This window comes from Budorcas taxicolor, chromosome 4 (assembly GCF_023091745.1).
Source record: "Budorcas taxicolor isolate Tak-1 chromosome 4, Takin1.1, whole genome shotgun sequence".
Classification (NCBI taxonomy): Eukaryota; Metazoa; Chordata; class Mammalia; order Artiodactyla; family Bovidae; genus Budorcas; species Budorcas taxicolor.
Window position 1 is genome coordinate 20912858 of NC_068913.1, and position 18885 is coordinate 20931742.

The window sequence follows — 18885 nt, forward strand, 5'->3', positions numbered from 1 at the left end:
CTCTTGAGAGTCCCTTGGACTGCAAGGAGATCCAACCAGTCCATTCTGAAGGAGATCAGCCCTGGGATTTCTTTGGAAGGAATGATGCTACAGCTGAAACTCCAGTATTTTGGCCACCTCATGCGAAGAGTTGACTCATTGGAAGAGACTCTGATGCTGGGAGGGATTGTGGGCAGGAGGAGAAGGGGACGACAGAGGATGAGATGGCTGGATGGCATCACTGACTCAATGGACATGAATCTGAGTGAACTCCAGGAGTTGGTGATGGACAGGGAGGCCTGGTGTGCTGCGATTCATGGGGTCGCAGAGAGTCGGACACGACTGAGCGACTGAACTGAACTGAACTGAGTCATTCTTGCAAAGAAAGAATAATCTTATGAGTGAGGCTCTGGCAATCAAATGCAACCATACATGACTCTGACTCATTCACACTGCAGATGGAGGCTGCAAAGTCAGGGCACAGAGAGGTCTATTGAAAAGTCGAGCAACAGTACAAGTGTAATTGGTATTCTGTCATGGTTTCCTCATTGGACCAGTTCTGATATGGGATTTGGAGCTTTGTTCCTAGAAACATTTTTCCATACCCAGAGTTCTAGCCTTCCATTAAACCTGGCAGATATCCAATATTTTTTCAATAAACTCCTGCTTCATTGGAGTATCTGCTGCCTGAAAATAAGAACTTTGAGTGATGTGCATGTTTCCTAGCCTCAGAGTTCAGCCTGAAAAGAGAATCCATAAAAAAGGCATATGCATGATATATCTAATTAACAATCAGCATTTTCACTGTGAGGTCTCAAAGGCACTTCAAACTTGTTGTTATCCTTTAGTTGCTAAGTCATATCCAACTTTTTTGTGACCCATGGACTGCAGCCTGCCAGGCTTCTCTGTGCATGGGATTTCCCAGGCAACAATACCAGAGTATGTTGCCATTACCTCCTCCAGGGGATCTTCCCCACCCAGGGATTGAACCAGGGTCTCCTGCATCGCAGGCAGATTTCTTTGCCGCTGAGCCACTGGGGAAGCTCCATTTCAAAAAAGCTCCATTTAGACATTTTAGAATGTCCAAAACTTGAACTCAAACTGGGCCCTCTGTCACTTTTCTCTGAGTCAGTGATTGGCATCATTCTTCTGATTGTTCATGGCAAAAAAACAGTAAAACTTCTTGAAACTGCCCTCTGTCTCATTCTCAATATCTAATTCATCATCAAGTGCTAACAACCTTGCCTCTTAAACATCTCTTTAATCATTTACTACTCTGCAGTATAATCACCATCCTCAAAGGCTTAAGCTTCCATGCTGTCTCACGGGACTGCCTTCATCAGCTACCCTTCTAATTACTGATGACCACATTATGGCTTCCTTCCAAAGTATTTTTCACAAAGTGATCTTTTTAAAACTCATATCAAACCGTATGATTCACTTATTCCAACTTCTCAATAGTTTCTCAAGGTTCTGGATCCTCTAGCCCCTGCATGTCTTCCCACTCTCATTTCTGGCCACTTTCTGCCCCTAGTATTTGCATTCCAAACACACTAGCCTTCTTTCCTGTTCTCATTGCTCCTGACTCTTCTCCTTGTTTTGTATCATTACATTCTACTCATCCTTCAAATTTCAGTTCAAATATCACAACCTAAAGGAAGTCTTCGATGAATGTTAGACTATATCTGGTCTTCTTGTTAAAAGCAATCAAAGCTCCCTGTATTTTTATTTATAGCATTTATCACAGTTTGCAATTTACAACATAGTACCTATATTTGACAATGCTGTCTTGTACACTAAAAAAATTTGTTAAGAGAACTCAAGGGGGTCTTGCCACAAAAAAGGATGGGGATAAGAGGAAACTTTTGGATGTGATGGATATGTTTATTACCTTAATTGTGATAATGGCTCACGAATGTATGCATATGTTAAACCCATTAAATCCTACACATTAAATACATGCAATTCTTTTGTATATCAACTATAACTCAACATTGTTGATAAAAAATTTTTAATACAGACCTACTGTCATTGATGTGTTGATCAATATTTTAAAAAATCATCTTGACAGGATGTATGTGTCTTACAATTTTAAATAAATTAAACTATTTAAATTACTTTATTAAAATGATTTTTGAAATTTTTACAATTAAAAAATAAACTATAAATGCTCTTTATTATAAATTTTATGTAGTCTGTTGATTTTCACAGAATGCTTTTGTTATTTTTTGCTGAACACAGCCAATCTATAATTGCAATTGACAGACTAGTGTAGTTCAAATAGGAATGCTGATTGATGTTTCCCTTTACACTAACAAGTAAGATAAAATAATGAAGCCTGTCATAACTTCACTCATTCATCAACGATATAAAGGACTTTTTAACAGCTTTTAATACTGGAAGAGTACTTCTTTTTTGTTCTAGTCACCATTTAATGACAACAAATACAGCATACTTTCACATTTAATCACATTATTATTATTTTCTCTATTACTATCTTAAGTCTAGGTAATCAAAACAATAAATCAAGCTCTGTTTTATAGAATTTGCCGATTTCTGTGGGAAAATACTCCCACAATGGCCAACTGCAAACTACCAACAAGATGTCGCTGACACAGAGTAGGGAATGATATACACACCGTATCACACTGCTATCTCATATGTCCACCATGATAACACAATAGACAGAGATAACCCTAACAGCATAGATAATAGAAAAATGTAGCCAAATAACTAGGAAAGATATGTTTTGAATATTTATTATCTTTGTTTTTCAAGGTAATGGCATATTTAATTATAAACTTGTATAACTTAATTTTGAGCTTTATATACCTTAATGTGAAAAAGGTGAACTATCTTTTTCTGTGTACATCACTGATGTTATTTTGGAAATATTAAGGCAACTTTTAAAAATATTACTCATAATTTTCAATAATGATTCCATGTAATAAATGATTACACTGTTTCCTGGAACCTTAACAGCTGGTTCTTGCAAGCCAGTAAAAGCTAACTCCAGCGTGCTGTAGGCACTACCAGCATGGTGCAGCTTGTGTACTTGTTCCCCTCTTGGCTGGAATGACAATGCTTTATTTCTCTATTTCCTTTATATAACTCTAAACTAGTATCAATATTGGTATTTTACTGTGTGTATTCATAATTTACAAAACTCTTTAACATGAGTAAAACAATTTTAACTTATTTCAAATATTTAATATACTTTTTAAATAAAATATCACTAAAAATATGTTGGTTAAATATAAACTCCAATAGACATTCTCATTCTAATAAAAATTATGAGCAAATAAATTACAAGTAAAATAACATCAAAAAAAACAAAGCATACATTAATGTGAATAAGTTTTAATTATATACAATGTTATTTAGTTTAAAAAACAAATTGTGTCAACAATACCATTGTTAGTCATAGATATATTTTTTATAAAGTTTTCCAGCTGCTATAAAAGTTCTCTCTGAATCAGCTCTGACCAGAAAAATGTTAAAGAGATGGTTATAAGCTATCTCCAAACATTTTACCTTGATTCCTTTATCTTCAAAGAATTTCATCCTTTTTCAACTTGATAAAAATATTGATAACTTTGGAGAGCTCTATTTGAACAGCTCTTAGCTTTCTTGCAGGGACTACACTGTGTTTCATAGCAAGTTCCAGTTTCTGATTCAAAGAAAGCATTTTACATTTTGTGTCATCATCTTTAGTTTCAAAATATATAGATGAATATTCCAGGACTGAGACACTGATAGAAACTTCAGTGTCCTCATGTTCATATCCTACTTGTTTGGAAAACTTTAAACTGAGTAAGAATTAGTCTTGCAAAGAACGTCTTGTTTTGTCAAACTATTTGCATCTCCTCCTGAGGACTGAGACGGTCTAAAATAATTTCTTTTCCAAAATAATGTGCATTTGTTCAATTACATTTTTGCTACTATGTATATCATTTTGGGCAGAGAAACTCCAGCAAGATGGTAGGCACTGGAGCAGTGGCTGCCTAGCACTGGAGCAAATTTGAGGAGATACCCCACATCCAAGGGCAAAGGAGAAGCCCCAACAAGATGGTAGAAGTTGTGAAATCACATTTAGAATCAAACCCCACATCCAACAGAAATGCTGAGGGCTCAAACAAACCTTGTGTGCACCAGGACCCAGAGACCCCACAGAGACTGAGCCAGCACTGTGTGTGAGTGTCTCCTGCAGAAGTATGGGTCAGCAGTGGACTGCTGCAGGGGCAAGGGCTCTTGGTACAGCAGACCTGGGAATGGCATAAGCCCTCTTGGAGGAGGCCACCATTAACCCCAGCACAGAGTCAACAGAACTGACACAGGACTGGGAAACAGACTCTTGGAGGGTGCAGACAAAACTTTGTGTGCACCAGGACCCCAGAAAAAGGCTGCCTGTGAGTGTCTAGAAGTCTCTGGTGGAGGCGTGGGTTGGTGGTGGCCTGCTACAGGGTCAGGGGCACTGAATGCAGCAATACTTACATGGGACCTTCTGAACGAGGTCGCCATTATCTTCATTACCTCCACTATAGTTTGACCTCATGTCAAACATAGCCCCCGTCCATCATCAGAAAACTGGATTAAAGATTTACTGAGCATGACCCCACCCATCAGTCAGTCTCTCCCATCAGGAAGCTTCCATAAGCCTCTTATCCTTTTCCATCAGAGGGCAGACAGAATGAAAACCACAGTCACAGAAAACTAACCAATCTGATCACATGGACCACAGCCTTGTCTAACTCAATGAAACTATGAACCAGGCCACGTAAGGCCACCCAAGATGGATGGGTCATGGTGGAGAGTTCAGACAAAATGTGGTCCACTGGAGAAGGGGATGGCAAACCTCTTCAGTATGCTTGCCCTGAGAACCCCATGAACCCCATGAAAAGGCAAAATGATAGGACACTGAAACATGAATTCCACAAGTCAGTAGGTGCCCCATATGCTAGTGGAGGTCAGTGGACAAATTACTCCAGAAAGAATGAAGGGATGGAGCCAAAGCAAAACCAACACACACCTGTGGATGTGACTGGTGATGGAAGTAGAGTCCAATGGTGTAAAGAGCAATATTGCATAGGAACCTGGAATGTTAGGTCCATGAATCAAGAAATTGGAAGTGGTCAAACAGGAGATGGCAAGAGTGAACATCGACATTTTAGGAATCAGTGAACTAAAATGGCCTGGAATGGGTGAATTTAACTCAGATGACCATTATATCTACTATTGTGGGCAAGAATGCCTTAGAAGAAATGGAGTAGCCATCATAGTCAACAAAGAAATCTGAAATGCAGTACTTGGATGCAATCTCAAAAATGACAGAATGGTCTCTGTTCATTTCCAAGGCAAACCATTTAATATCATGGTAATCCAAGTCTATGCCCCAAACAGTAATGCTGAAGAAGCTGAAGTTGACCGGTTCTAGGAAGACCTACAAGGTCTTCTAGAACTAACACCCAAAAGAGATGTCCTTTTCATTATAGGGGACTGGAATGCAAAAGTTGGAAGTTAAGAAATGCCTGGAGTAACCGGCAAGTTTGGCATGGGAGTACAGAATGAAGCAGAGCAAAGGCTAATAGAGTTTTGACAAGAGAACACACTGGTCATACCAAACACTCTCTTCCAACAACACAAGAGAAGACTCTACACATGGACATCACCAGACAGTCAATAGTAAAATCAGATTGATTATATTCTTTGCAGCCAAAGATGGAGAAGCTCCATAGAGTCACAAAAACAAGATCGGGAGCTGACTGTGGCTCAGATCATGAACTCCTTATTGCCAAATTCAGACTTAAACTGAAGAAAGTAGGGGAAACCACTAGACCATTCAGGTATGACCTAAATCAAATCCCTTATGATTATACAGTGGAAGTGACAAATAGATTCAAGGGATTAGATCTGATAGAGAAAGTGCCTGAAGAATTATGGACAGAGGTTCATGACATTGTACAGGAGGCAGATATCAAGACCATCCCCAAGAAAAAAAAGTGCTAAGAGATGAAATGGTTCTCTGAGGAGAACTTACAAATAGCTGTGAAAAAAAAAAGAAGCTAAAGGCAAAGGACAAAAGGAAACATACACCCATTTGAATACAGAGTTCCAAAGAATAGCAAAGAAAGATAAGAAAGCCTTCCTCAGTGATCAATGCAAAGAAATAGAGAAGAACAATAGAATCGGGAAGACTGGAGATCTCTTAAGAAAATTAGAGATACCAAGGGAATATTTCATGTTAAGATGGGCTCAATAAAGGACAGAAATGGTATGGATCTAACAGAGGCAGAAGATATTAACAAGAGGTGGCAAGAATACACAGAAGATCTGTACAAAAAAGATCTTCACAACTCAGATAATCATGACGATATGATCATTCACCTAGAGCCAGACATCCTGGAATGAGAAGTCAAGTGGGCCTTAGGAAGCATTGCTAAGAACAAAGCTAGTAGAGGTGATGGAATTACAGTTGAGCTATTTCAAATCCTAAAGATGATGCTGTGAAAGTGCTGCACTCATTAGGCCAGCAAAGTTGGAAAACTCAGCAGTAGCCACAGGACTGGAAAATGTCTGTTTTCATTAAATCTCAAAGAAAGGCAATACCAAAGAATGCTCAAACTACTGTACAATTGCCCTCATCTCACACGCTAGCAAAGTAATGCTCAGAATTCTCCAAGCCATGCTTTAACAGTATGTGAAACATGAACTTCCATATATTCAACCTGGATTTAGAAAAGGCAGAGGAACCAGAGAATAAATTGCCACCATCCATTGGATCATAGAAAAAGCAAGAGAGTTCCAGAAAATATTCTACTTCTGCTTTATTGACTATGCCAAAGCCATTGACTGTGTGGGTCACCATAAACTGTGGAAAATTCTTCAAGACATGGGAATACCAGACCACTTGATCTGCCTCCTGAGAAATCTGTATGAAGGTCAGGAAGCAACAATTAGAACTGGACATGGAACAACAGACTGGTTTCAAATTGAGAAAGGAGTAAGTCAAATCTGTATACTGTCACCCTGCTTATTTAACTTATATGCAGAGAACATCATGAGAAACATTGGGCTGGATGAAGCACAGGCTGGAATCAAGGTTGCTGGGAGAAATATCAGTAACCTCAGATATGCAGATAATACTACCCTTATGGCAGAAAACAAAGAAGAACTGAAGAGCCTGTTAATAAAATTCAAAGAGGAGAGTGAAAAAGCTGGCTTAAAACTCAACATTCAGAAAACTAAGATCTGGTATCTGGTCCCATCACTTCATGGCAAATAGATGGGGAAACATTGGAAACTGACAGACTTTATTTTGTGGCGCCCCAAAATCACTGCAGATGGTAACTGCAGCCACGAAATTAAAAGACGATTGCTCCTTGGAAGAAAAGTTATGAGCAACCTAGACAGCATATTAAAAAGCAGAGACATTATTTTTCCAACAAAGGTCATCTGTCAAATCTATGTTTTTTCCAGTAGTCATGTATGGATGTGAGAGTTGGACTGTGAAGAAAGCTGAGCGCCAAAGAATTGGTGCTTTTGAACTGTGGTGTTGGAGAAGACTCTTCAGAGTCCCTTGGACTGCAAGGAGATCCTGCCAGACCATCCTAATGGAAATCAATCCTAATATTCATTGAGGGGACTGATGCTGAAGCTGAAACTCCAATACTTTTGCCACCTGATGCGAAGAACTGACTCATTTGAAAAGACCCTGATGCTGGGAAGTACTAAAGGTGGGAGGAGAAGGGGACAACAGAGGATGAGATAGCTGGATGGCATCATTGACTCAATGGACATGAATTTGAGTAGGCTCTGGAAGTTGGTGATGGACAAGGAAGCCTGGCATGTTGCAGTCCATGGAGTTGCAAAGAATTGGACATGACTGAGCGACTGAACTGAATTGATATCACTTTGGGTTTAAAAAAAAGAGGGGGGGGGAGTAAAAGTTTATTTAACAAATTTTTATTCTCCACCATGAATTGTGTATTTTGTTTTATTGACTGTGATGTCAAAACATAACTGTTGTATGTCAGTTATATCTCAATAAAGATGGAAATAGAATTAAATGGGAAGCACCCTAGAAAAATAAAATGTTGTATTTCATATTATTTTAAATTCCATATTTTATATTATTTTAAATACCAAAATACCATAAGATACAATATCCCTCTGGCAGCTATTAGTTGTTTTGCCTTTTTGGATATAGTCAATTTCAATCTAAGCATTACCCAGAGCTACCATCCCTGATGTAGCAGTTGTAGTCAGAACTTCAATATGTCCTTCCCAATTGTAGATACCCTGAGAGAAGCTGTGGAGATGCCACCTCTGGACAGCTACTATGACCTGGACAGCATTCTAAGTTCTGATATCTCTCCAGCCAGACAAGAAAGGATAGCCTTAGCTTGCCTGATGACTTAAATTGTGTCTGATCTAGCCAATGTACAATATTTGGGGTTTGATTGTTTTATTGATGGCCAATGGGACAGGGAAGGAGAGATGGAGGAGACGAGCTGCCGAGAATGGTGTTAGGGTAAGAAAGAGGAGGCAAGAAAGGGGAGATAAAGGAATCGGGAAAACTGCCAAGAAGTATGAACAAGTTATTGATCAATACTTGAAATAATAGCATCCCACCAACAAAAAATGTCAGTCTCTCAGTACTTAATATTAACTTAATATACAGGGCATTAATTTTTTTTAAATACAGTGTAACCAACATCACTACTGGCTCAGTGACTTTGATAATACTGATACTTAGCAAAGAACAATGTTCCCAAACTGAAAAAATATATAATCTTGTTCTGGCATTAGAGAACTGTATGTTAAAAGAGCTAGAAAGGTGAAGAGGTATAGAGAGAAAAACTTTCTTTGCTTATCCTTTCAGAATTAGCTCCCTCCCCACCACCACCCCCCACAAAAAAAAAAAAAAAAAAACACTAAAAAAAAGTCAATTGGCAATTTGGGAGATAAACTTGCTCTTTGATATGCTTATTTTAAGTGACTTTGATATAAGTATACTGCAGATATATAAAGAGGGTCGCTCGGGATGGTGACATAGATCGTTCTGGACATCACTCCTCACAAGGAGATGGACTAGAACTACCCATCCGGAAACTGGGGGTGAGGCTGAAGCACCCCTCTGGAAAACAGAGCAGGAGAACTGCATTAGAAGAGCGGACATCTCATTTCATGTTCTTCTGCCCTCAGATTGGCATTTTTACTGTCACCTCCCCTGTTTCTCAAGTTTTCAGGCTCAGATCAATTTACACCACCAGCTTTCTTGGGTCACTGGCTGGCAGACTGTAGAACCTGGGACTCTTGAGAACATGAGCCACTTCCTCATAATAATTCATATATATGATACACTGGTTCTGTTTCTCTGAGGAAATCTGAATAATAGAGTTATCTATAGGGTAAGGAAGGGAAAAAGCAAAAGAGAACAAGGATAAAGCTAGAATTTTCAGAATATATCTTGCTTAGTGTATTTGATGTTGGGAACATATACCTAATTATATATTCACATAATCATAAAATTTAAAAAATTTAAACAATCCCTAAAAAAGCAAAAGCAAAAAAATGAATAAACTAAATAATATAACAGGTTAGCAGCATAACTGTACACACCATTATCTCAAGTGTTTTTTAAACTACAGTAATTTGGCCTGACATGTCTGGTGGAATATATATACTAAGCTACAAATAAATTTTAAAAAGCTGCAAAAAAATTCTTAAACTGTTTTCAGCAATCATACCATTAGAGGTAATGTTGTTATTGCTATAGTGAGTGTATTATGAAAAAAGAAAATGAATAATTCTATTGGTATTGGTGAAAATAGGAATTTTTAGCAGAATACAAAGAGAGGCAAATGTAAAATTTAAAAGTTTAAGTAAAATCTCTCTGTTCTTCAATTTGCATTGAAATTATCAATATGAAATCATAATATATTTTATCTTTAACACACACATTTCTTAGCTCTGTTCACTAAAAAAGGAATAGCATGCTTAATACACATGTACTTCTAAGTATTATTTTCCTCTAAAAAAGAACTAATACTCCTTGGACAAAGAGATGATCCTAAAATGGGGAGGGAAGTATACAAGATGATTCTATAAAAGATTTTGTCAAACCAGAAACCAAAATATCTATCAAAGAGTACTGAGGACAGATAGAAAGGATTTAAGAACTAAGAATGTTTTTCTAGCCAAAATATGGACAGTCTGAGAATCAACAAGAATAATAACTGCAATGTACTGAAAAATCAAAAATGCCAAAATTCATGAATACATAATGATACTTTTAAAAAATTATTGCACACTTTAGAAAATACTAGGGAATCAGGTCATTATTTCAAGAACATATATATCCTGACTTTCTTGCATGAATTCAGGATATTTGAGGGTAATTAAACAGTTGATTAGGGAAAGTTTCTATTTACAGAAATATTTCAGGTAATAAATTATTAAAGGAGATTAAAACGTCATCAATTTACAATTCCCGATAAAACAACATATTCAAGCAGTGATCACCAATTCCATTGCTAACATCAACAAAAGAGAAACAACCAGGTATCCTGTGCCCTCTATGAATTTCCTTTGAAATTTTCTTGCAAAAAAGAAAAGAAAATCAAACTGAATCCAGTCAAGACTTTAAATCCAATTACTTATTTATAAAAAGTGAGGGAGAAAGAGAAATCTATTAAAGAAAACCATGGGATGCAATTGGCAAAATCCATATTGTAAGAAAATGTGCAGAATAAATTGCAATTGAAAAATTGAAAAGAGAAAGGTGTGGAAACACAAATTAAACTAGATTTCAGATGAATATTTGCAACTGCTTGCTATTATGAACTCTATTTAGAGCCCTATTTGAACAAAAATAAAATTATGAGACCATCAGGAATATTTAAACACTGACTGGATATTTCATGACATTAGGTAAATTTTTAGGAGAGACCATGGCATTGTGATTATATTTTAAGAATATCATTTAGAAACAAATACTGAAATGGTTATTTAAGAAATGATATAAACTGAGGAATATTAATAGGTGAAAGAGATTGACCATTTTTTTATCATTGCAATCACTGTTAAAGTCATGCCTGTCGCAGGAGAATTCATTATACTGGTTTCAAAAACATATATGTTATGTTTGAAATGTTTCATAAGAAGAAGATTTTTAAAGTATGATATTTTTAGAAACTAAAAATCTAGAGATCCTCAAAAAGATATTAGCAAATTTCACTGTATAACTAAAAATACTAGCGCTCTATGCACTCTAAGCAATAGATATGGAAAGATTGAAAATGCTATTTATAGTTTACAAACCAGCCCAGGGATTTAAAAAACTGAAAGGAATAAATTAAACTTTACCATTCTTACAAAAATCAAGAAAGTTAGAAAAAAATTAAGAGAGGTAAACAGGAAATACAAAGTAAAATGTGAACTAGAAACTAGTTCACATATTCAGTAAAAAGTAAAAACTGACAATATAAGAAAAGAAACTGAGGGATCAAGTATAATAGTAGGCACGGTCCAAAGGCCAAAAACCTACAGTATAGCTTTCAGCTCCTGAAAATACTACACACACACACACACACACACACACACACACACACACACACTCATACACACACTCATAGAGCAAGCTCTTCATTCATTCATTCAAACACCTAATGAGAAGCTACCAACTGCTTAGTATTTTCTATGGAAAACTGCTGTTCCATTCAGAATTGCCTTTTGGGATTCCCTCATAGCTCAGTCAGTAAAAAATCTGGCTGCAATGCAGGAGACCTGGGTTCAATTCCTGGGTCAGGAATATCCCCTGGAGAAGGAAATGGCTACCCACTCCAGTGTTCTTGCCCGGAGAATCAGAGGAGCCTGGCAGGCTACAGTCCATGGGATCACAAGAATCAGACACAACTTAGTGACTAAACCACCACATTCAGAATAAGTCTGTTTTTCTTTTAAGAATTAGAGGTATTAAAAAAATTCAAACCCTAGGGAATGCCAGTACCTGTCAGGAAATGATATTCACCATCATACTCATGCACAAAGTCACAGAGCACCTCTGAGCCTGGTCACTGGAGTCCAAGACAGATCCACAGCCATACAGATGGCATGAGAGAGCCCACACCAGGCTAAAAAGGGCCCCCAGTTTAGAACAGTTTGGGGAGATTCCAGGAAGATTACTGACAGTATAGCATCAGTAAAGTCTCATTAGGAAAGCAGAAATTGTGCTAAATAGTTCAAACAGAGAGTATTTACTACAAGGAACCCTTACAGAAAATGATCAAAGGACTGAAGGATCAAAAAGTTTCAAGTGAGGAAAAGCAGCGAATGAGAATTACAAAAGCTGCTACAACCCCTTGGGCTCAAATAACAGAAGGGAGGAGAGGAGATTACCAGAATCCAGAACACACTGACTGCTAAAATGCTAGGGACTGCTGCCACCGCTGAAACATCTCCGTCTCTGCCTGAACCATCAAAAGCCACTGGGAACAGTAGTCACCTCTGGCGTCTGTTTTGGTACCACTGAAACCCAGGAGTCCCTTTGACAACTGGTGATACTACCTGTGTGTGCATGTTAAGTCGCCCTTACCAGTAACTGAACCTGAAATAATTTAAACACTTACAAATTATAGAAATTACACTCATACTAGCTTTTTGACTCCAGCAACCAAACAGCAATTAACATACTCACTAATGATTCAAAAGTTTTACAATAAAAAATGAATCACTGTATTCCTAAAGTCTTATTTTTAGTTGGCCCAGCTATTTATTGCTAAGTATATTATAATTGAATTAATCTAGATTTTATGGTGTTCTCTAACTTTTGGATATTCCATATTTAAGACAAAGCCTAGACTTCCCAAGTAGTAACGAATTCCTCGGTAGAAAAGAATCCACCTGCCAATGCAGGGGACGCTGGTTCAGTCCCCTGGTTTAGGAAGATCCCACTTGCTGGGCAGTAATTAAGCTCATGAGCTACAACTCTCAAGCCTGTGCCTTAGAGCCCAAGAAGCACAACTACTGGAGCCCTGCTTGCCCTAGAGCTGGTGCTCAGCAACGAGAGAAGCCACTGCAATGAGAAGCCTGTGCGGACCAGCTGGAGAGTGGCCTCCTCTCACTGCAACTGGAGAAAAGCCCACAGAGCAACAAGACCCAGCACAGCCGAAAAATACGCAAATCTATCAATAAAATTATAAAACAAAGCCTGGTCTATTGGGTATTAACACTGACGTCATAATAACTCATAAAATTACCATTATATTCTAGGAAAATATAATCAAATAATAATAGAAATCTTTTATTCTTTAATGTATACAGTAAAAAAAATTCAGTTGATTGAAAAAAAATCATTTTGTTTGATATATCAGGACATTTTCTAATATATAAAATGTCATCTACCAGGTGTAAATGTAAAATGATGCCCTACTTTCTAAAATTCCCATTCACCCATTGTGTAATATATCATGCTTCATGCTGTTTTACATTATGTAAAATAAACAATGAATACAGACTCTGGATTTTAATGCCTGAGGTGTGAAATTAGTTCTCTGCCAAGTGTGTTTTTGATCGTTAGAGATTTAAAACATTCAGAAGTGTGTCAGTCTGAGACACATTTCTTCAGTTCACTTACAAGAAATGAAAAGCAATCTAGATATTTAAAAGGAGAGAATGAGACTGTGTAATAGAATGCACTGTGTTGTGATTTTGCACACAGTCTTTGGTATTCATTGGATTTTACGCATACTACTCACACGGGCAATAAACAGTTCGCATACTCAGTTTTGCTAATTTTTCCTCTGAGGCTTCTTTACAGTGCAGTTACCACAAATCCTCCATTATAACAAGATCATCTTGTTTACAAAAGTATAATCTCAAAAAACATTTGCATCTCTAATGTAATTAAGTACTTATTCACATGGTAATACATCCTACCTAATCTTCTATTTATAAATTCCCATATCTACACAATGAATAGAAATATTTTTGTGGTTAATAAAAACCACTGGGGACTTCTGAGCTAAGATGGTGTAATAAAACTGATGCACAGAATTTCCTTTCCCAACATTCTATTCAGTGAAATAAAAATAGTAAAACCCAGGAAAAATTCAGGAGCAGCAACTAGGCAATCTAATACCATGAACCTCAAAAAACAGCAGCCTAGTTGGGGGGAGAAAGATGAGGATCTGGAGCAGAGTGGCAGGTATTTTATTGTGAAGGACTTAGTCTTATCCCTCAAAAGCCAAACTATAAGTTGTCTCTGAATATCTCCAAATCTGGGGAAAATGAACCGAGTGATATTCTGATGGGGAGTAGACTCAGATAGAGAGAACAGACGTGGTCGCCAAGGGAAAGGAAAAATGGGGGAGGAATGGACTGAGGGTCTGCATTAGTAGATGCAAACTGGACAAGAAACAAAATCCTATTGTACAGCACATACGCAGTATGAAAAAAATATAAAAAAGAATGTATATATGTATATAATAATCACTTCGCTGTATAGCAGAAATCAATATATCAATTATATGTTTCAATAAAAAATAAATTAAGATAATAAGAATACACAGCCATTGATTGTAATTTGTTGAATAAAATCACTGCCTCTCATGGAATCAAAAGTGAGTCAATTCTGGTTTTATTTATTTGAATTTTCTTTCTTTCCTTCTTAGTAAATTTGGCTACAGGTTTTTCAGGTTTGGTTATCTTTTCAAAAAACCAATTTTTGGTTTTGTTGATTTTTAATGTTTTTCCACTCTTTTATTTCTGCTAACTAGGTTTGTTCTTTTTCTAGTTCCTTGAGGTACACAGTTAAATTGAGGTTTTATTCTTTTTTAATGTAGGTGTTTATTGCTATACACTTTCCTCATTAATGCTTTTGTTTTGGTATGTTATCCTTCCATTTTTACTTGTCTTGAGCGTTTTTTTTCCCCTTTTGATGTCTTCTTTGACCCACTGGTTGTTCAAGCATGTGCTGTTTAATTTTCATATACTTGTGAATTTTCCAGTTTTCCTTCTGCTGTCGATTTCTAAAATGGCCAACAGTTGTGTGAAAAGATGCTCAACATTACTATCATCAAGGAAATGCAAATCAAAACCACAATATGTTTCGCATGTGTCAGAAAGGTTATTATCAAAAACGGACAATGAGTGTTAGCAAGGATGCAGGAAAAACTGAAACATTTGCACCCTGATGGTGGGGATGCAAACTGTTGCAGCCACTGTAGACAGTAGCATGGAGACTGAATTCAAAAAACTGAAACTAGAACTACCATCTAATTCAGTAACCCCACTTCTAGGTATTCATCCAACAGAATTGAAATCAAGATCTCAAAGAGATATCTACACACTCATGTTCACTGCACTATTCATAACAGCCAAGGTGTTGAAAACAAACTAAATGTTTATCAACAGATGAATGGATAAAGAAAATGTGGTATCTACAAACAATGGAATATCCCCAGACTTTAAAAAGGCAGGCAGGTGGCAGAATTCTGCAATTTGTGACAATGCTACCGAAAGCTCGGCCTCTCTGTACACTAGTGCCAAATCAGACCCCAGAGACAATTCTGGGTGAAGTAGACAAGGACAGCTTTATTGTGTTGCCAGGAAAAGCGTTTCAAGGCAGGCTGGATATAAAATAATTTCTTCTGGTGAACTTGCTCTTTTCTCCTAAATACTTCAACTGATTAGATGAGCCTTACCCACATTCTTGAGGGTAATATGCTTTACTCACAGTCCACTGATTTAAATGTTAATTATGCCTAAAAAGGTACCTTCAGGTCAACATCTAGATTTGTGTTTGACAAAACAACTGCGTACCATAGCCTAGCTATGTTAACACATAAAATCACTTAAGAGACAAATAGTGTGAAGGAGAGAGAAGGGAAGAGACAGAGGTCACAAGTTAATGGGAAAAAATTGAGAATCAAAGCAGCATAATAAAGTTTAATAGCTATTAGAAACTATAAGTAACAGGATATATATAGCCAACAATTCAATTATCGGTCTAGAGAAAAAAGGAAATGGCAACCTACTCCAGTACTCTTGCCTGGAAAATCCCATGGAAAGAGGAGCCTGGTGGGCTGTAGTCCATGGGATCACAAGAGTCGGATACAGCTTGATGACTAAACCACCACGGAGCTGTTAGAAAGGACCCTGGCTCCCTACGTTCATTCTGTCTTGGCTCTGTTGTCCCAGGTAACTGCTGGCGCAATGGCTACAACCGTCTGTGGTGTCACCTAAGACAGACCCAAGACCAGAGGAAGGAGGAGGGTGGTACCTGAGAACTCATTACTCTGGAGTCAGGCTGCCTGGAATTAAATCCTGGCTCCAACACTCACTAGCTGTTTGACCCTTGACGAGTTTCTTAACCACTCTATACTGCAGAGACTTCATCTGTAAAATGAGAGATAATAGAACCTAACCCAAGAAAGTTGAATGGGTTATTTTATTTAAAGCACTTAGAATTAACAGTGCCTGGCAGTGGCAAGTGGAGAAGGGAATGGCACCCCACTCCAGTACTCTTGCCTGGAAAATCCCATGGACAGAGGAGCCTGGTGGGCTGCAGTCCATGGGGTCGCTAAGAGTTGGACACGATGGAGCGGCTTCACTTTCACTTTTCATTTTCATGCGTTGGAGAAGGAAATGGCAACCCACTTCAGTGTTCTTGCCTGGAGAGTCCCAGGGACAGGGGAGTCTGGTGGGCTGTCATCTATGGGGTCGCCTGGAGTCAGACATGACTGAAGCAACTTAGCAGCAGTAGCAACAGAGAAAAAAACTGATAAAATCATAGTAATAACAGATTTTAAAATGCAAACATTAAAAAGATAAAAGTAAAGCAAATAATATGAAGGAGAAATAAAGATGATTCAAAATAAAGTTAACTGATGTCCTTTAAGTAGAAGGCTTAATAAATAAATTTTCATGGGGAAAAAAATGAATTAATCTTCAAATCAAAAAAGCATATCAGATTTCAGGAAAATCCTAGTTAAGTTATTAAACTTCAGTCAGGCTGGCCTTGCATTTCAACATGATATTTTATGCCATAAGCACAAGAACAATGTGTACAGAATTCTATTACATGTAGCCATGATATTAGTCAAGTATAAAATCAACAGTCTGTCATTCTAAAGCATGAAAGAATCTATGGACCACAAAACTCATGAGCCATTCTTTAGAAACTGCTTTGTAAAATATATCAAAATGTAAAGCTACTTTTATAGAATGAATGAAAAAAACAAACTCAGGAATGGTAAAACAATGTAAATACAAGTAACGAGCTGTGTCTCCATTTAAGTAGAATATAAATAAAAGCATATAGATTATGCTTATAGAATAGAATGTAAATGCCAGAAACCTGGACAGTATGAAAATAATAATGTTACTGACATATACCAGTAGATTAAAAGAAAAATATTATAAAAGAAAACATGAGAGTACTAATTCCCCATCATCAAAAAGAAGTCAATCAACACTCTCTTGAATTGAAGATGTGGTTTTAAAAAGGCTCCAAATTCTTAATGATTTTCTTAATCTTTTTATTTAATCTTAAAAGGATCCTTTAAGAAGTAATGACTCAAAACATTTGAGTTTCAGCAACTTTTTTTTTTTTTAGAAGTGGTTTATTTTCTGTTAACCAAATTTCAATTTTAAGAGTGTGTGGAAGAACAGCTAAACACCACTCAGTGGTCATTCCTACCCATTCAGTGGCCTAAGCAGTGGAAACTGCAGAGCAGTCTTCAGTGGAAGGCTAAGTACTCCAGTCTTCAATGGGGAACTGCTGAATAGGCAGAGAAGGTACCTGCACTCCTTTGGACCAGCCCACCACCTCAGGATGAGTAGCAGTGAACTCTGGAACTGGAGCAGTCCGTTCTGCCTGAAGTTCCTCCTTGGTTACAGCTTTCCCAGCTGCAGCCTGCTCTTCCATTTCAGTCTCTTCAGGATCTGGAGTGGAGATCAGGCATGACCTCCCATGGGTGTTCTTGGAAGATGGTGCCACGCACAAATAGAACTTCTCGGCCAAGCATCCACCACATCAGACCCACTGAGTGAGTTCCCGTTTTAGGATCTTACAGCAGGATACATCAACTCAATCTTAAAATAATACTTTTGTAGCAAGTATTACTATCAAATTCCACTCATTGGGCCAGAAACCCTTGTGGTGTTTTCGAAAAACTTGCCCCTTGTGGAGCACGCTGCCTACACTTGTGAGTTCATCAGCCAGTGGCCTCAACTCCAAATGTTAACAATGTACAGTTAGCAACTTCTTTCACTCCAGCTTATTTTCATTTGCTACCTCTTGTTGTTGTTCAGTCACTACATTGCATCCAACTCTTTGCCACCCCATGGATTGCAGCATGCCAAGCCTACTTGTCCTTCACTATCTCCTGGAGTTTGCTCAAATTCATGTCCATGAGTCAGTGATGCCAACCAACCATCTCATCTTCTGTCATCCTCTTCATCTCCTGCCTTCAATCTTTCCCAGAATTGGGGTCTTTTCCAATGAGTCAGCTCTTTGCATCAGATGGCCAAAGTATTGGAGTTTCAGCCTCAGTCCTTCTAATTTGCTACCTCTAAATTCAAATAAAACTTAATACATTTCATTCTTAAGATATCACAACATGATCCTGTTTCATGAAAAATATTTTTCAAAGCCTTCTTTCTAGCCTCTATTTACATACATACATAAAAGTATGGAATAATGTTCATTAACATTGTTTGTTGGGGGTAGTGAGACGAGATAATATTTATCACTTTCTTTTCTGCAGTTTTTTGAATCCTTAAATCCTTCATTACACAAACAATAAAGCAATTTTTCTATGAAAAGAAGTTTTGGTATCAAATGACAAGAATGCGTTCCACAGACATAATGTCTTCTAGATATATACAAAAGTTACAGTACAT

The 18885-nt window shown here is 37.5% G+C and overlaps 1 non-coding gene across 1 annotated transcript; it reads right to left on the minus strand.

Moving 5' to 3' along the window:
• Positions 1-18088: 18088 nt before the first annotated feature.
• Positions 18089-18238, minus strand: LOC128047136 (small nucleolar RNA SNORA62/SNORA6 family). Its single transcript, XR_008199322.1, has one exon. It is a non-coding gene; the product is annotated as a small nucleolar RNA SNORA62/SNORA6 family (small nucleolar RNA).
• Between the last annotated feature and the right edge of the window lie 647 nt (positions 18239-18885).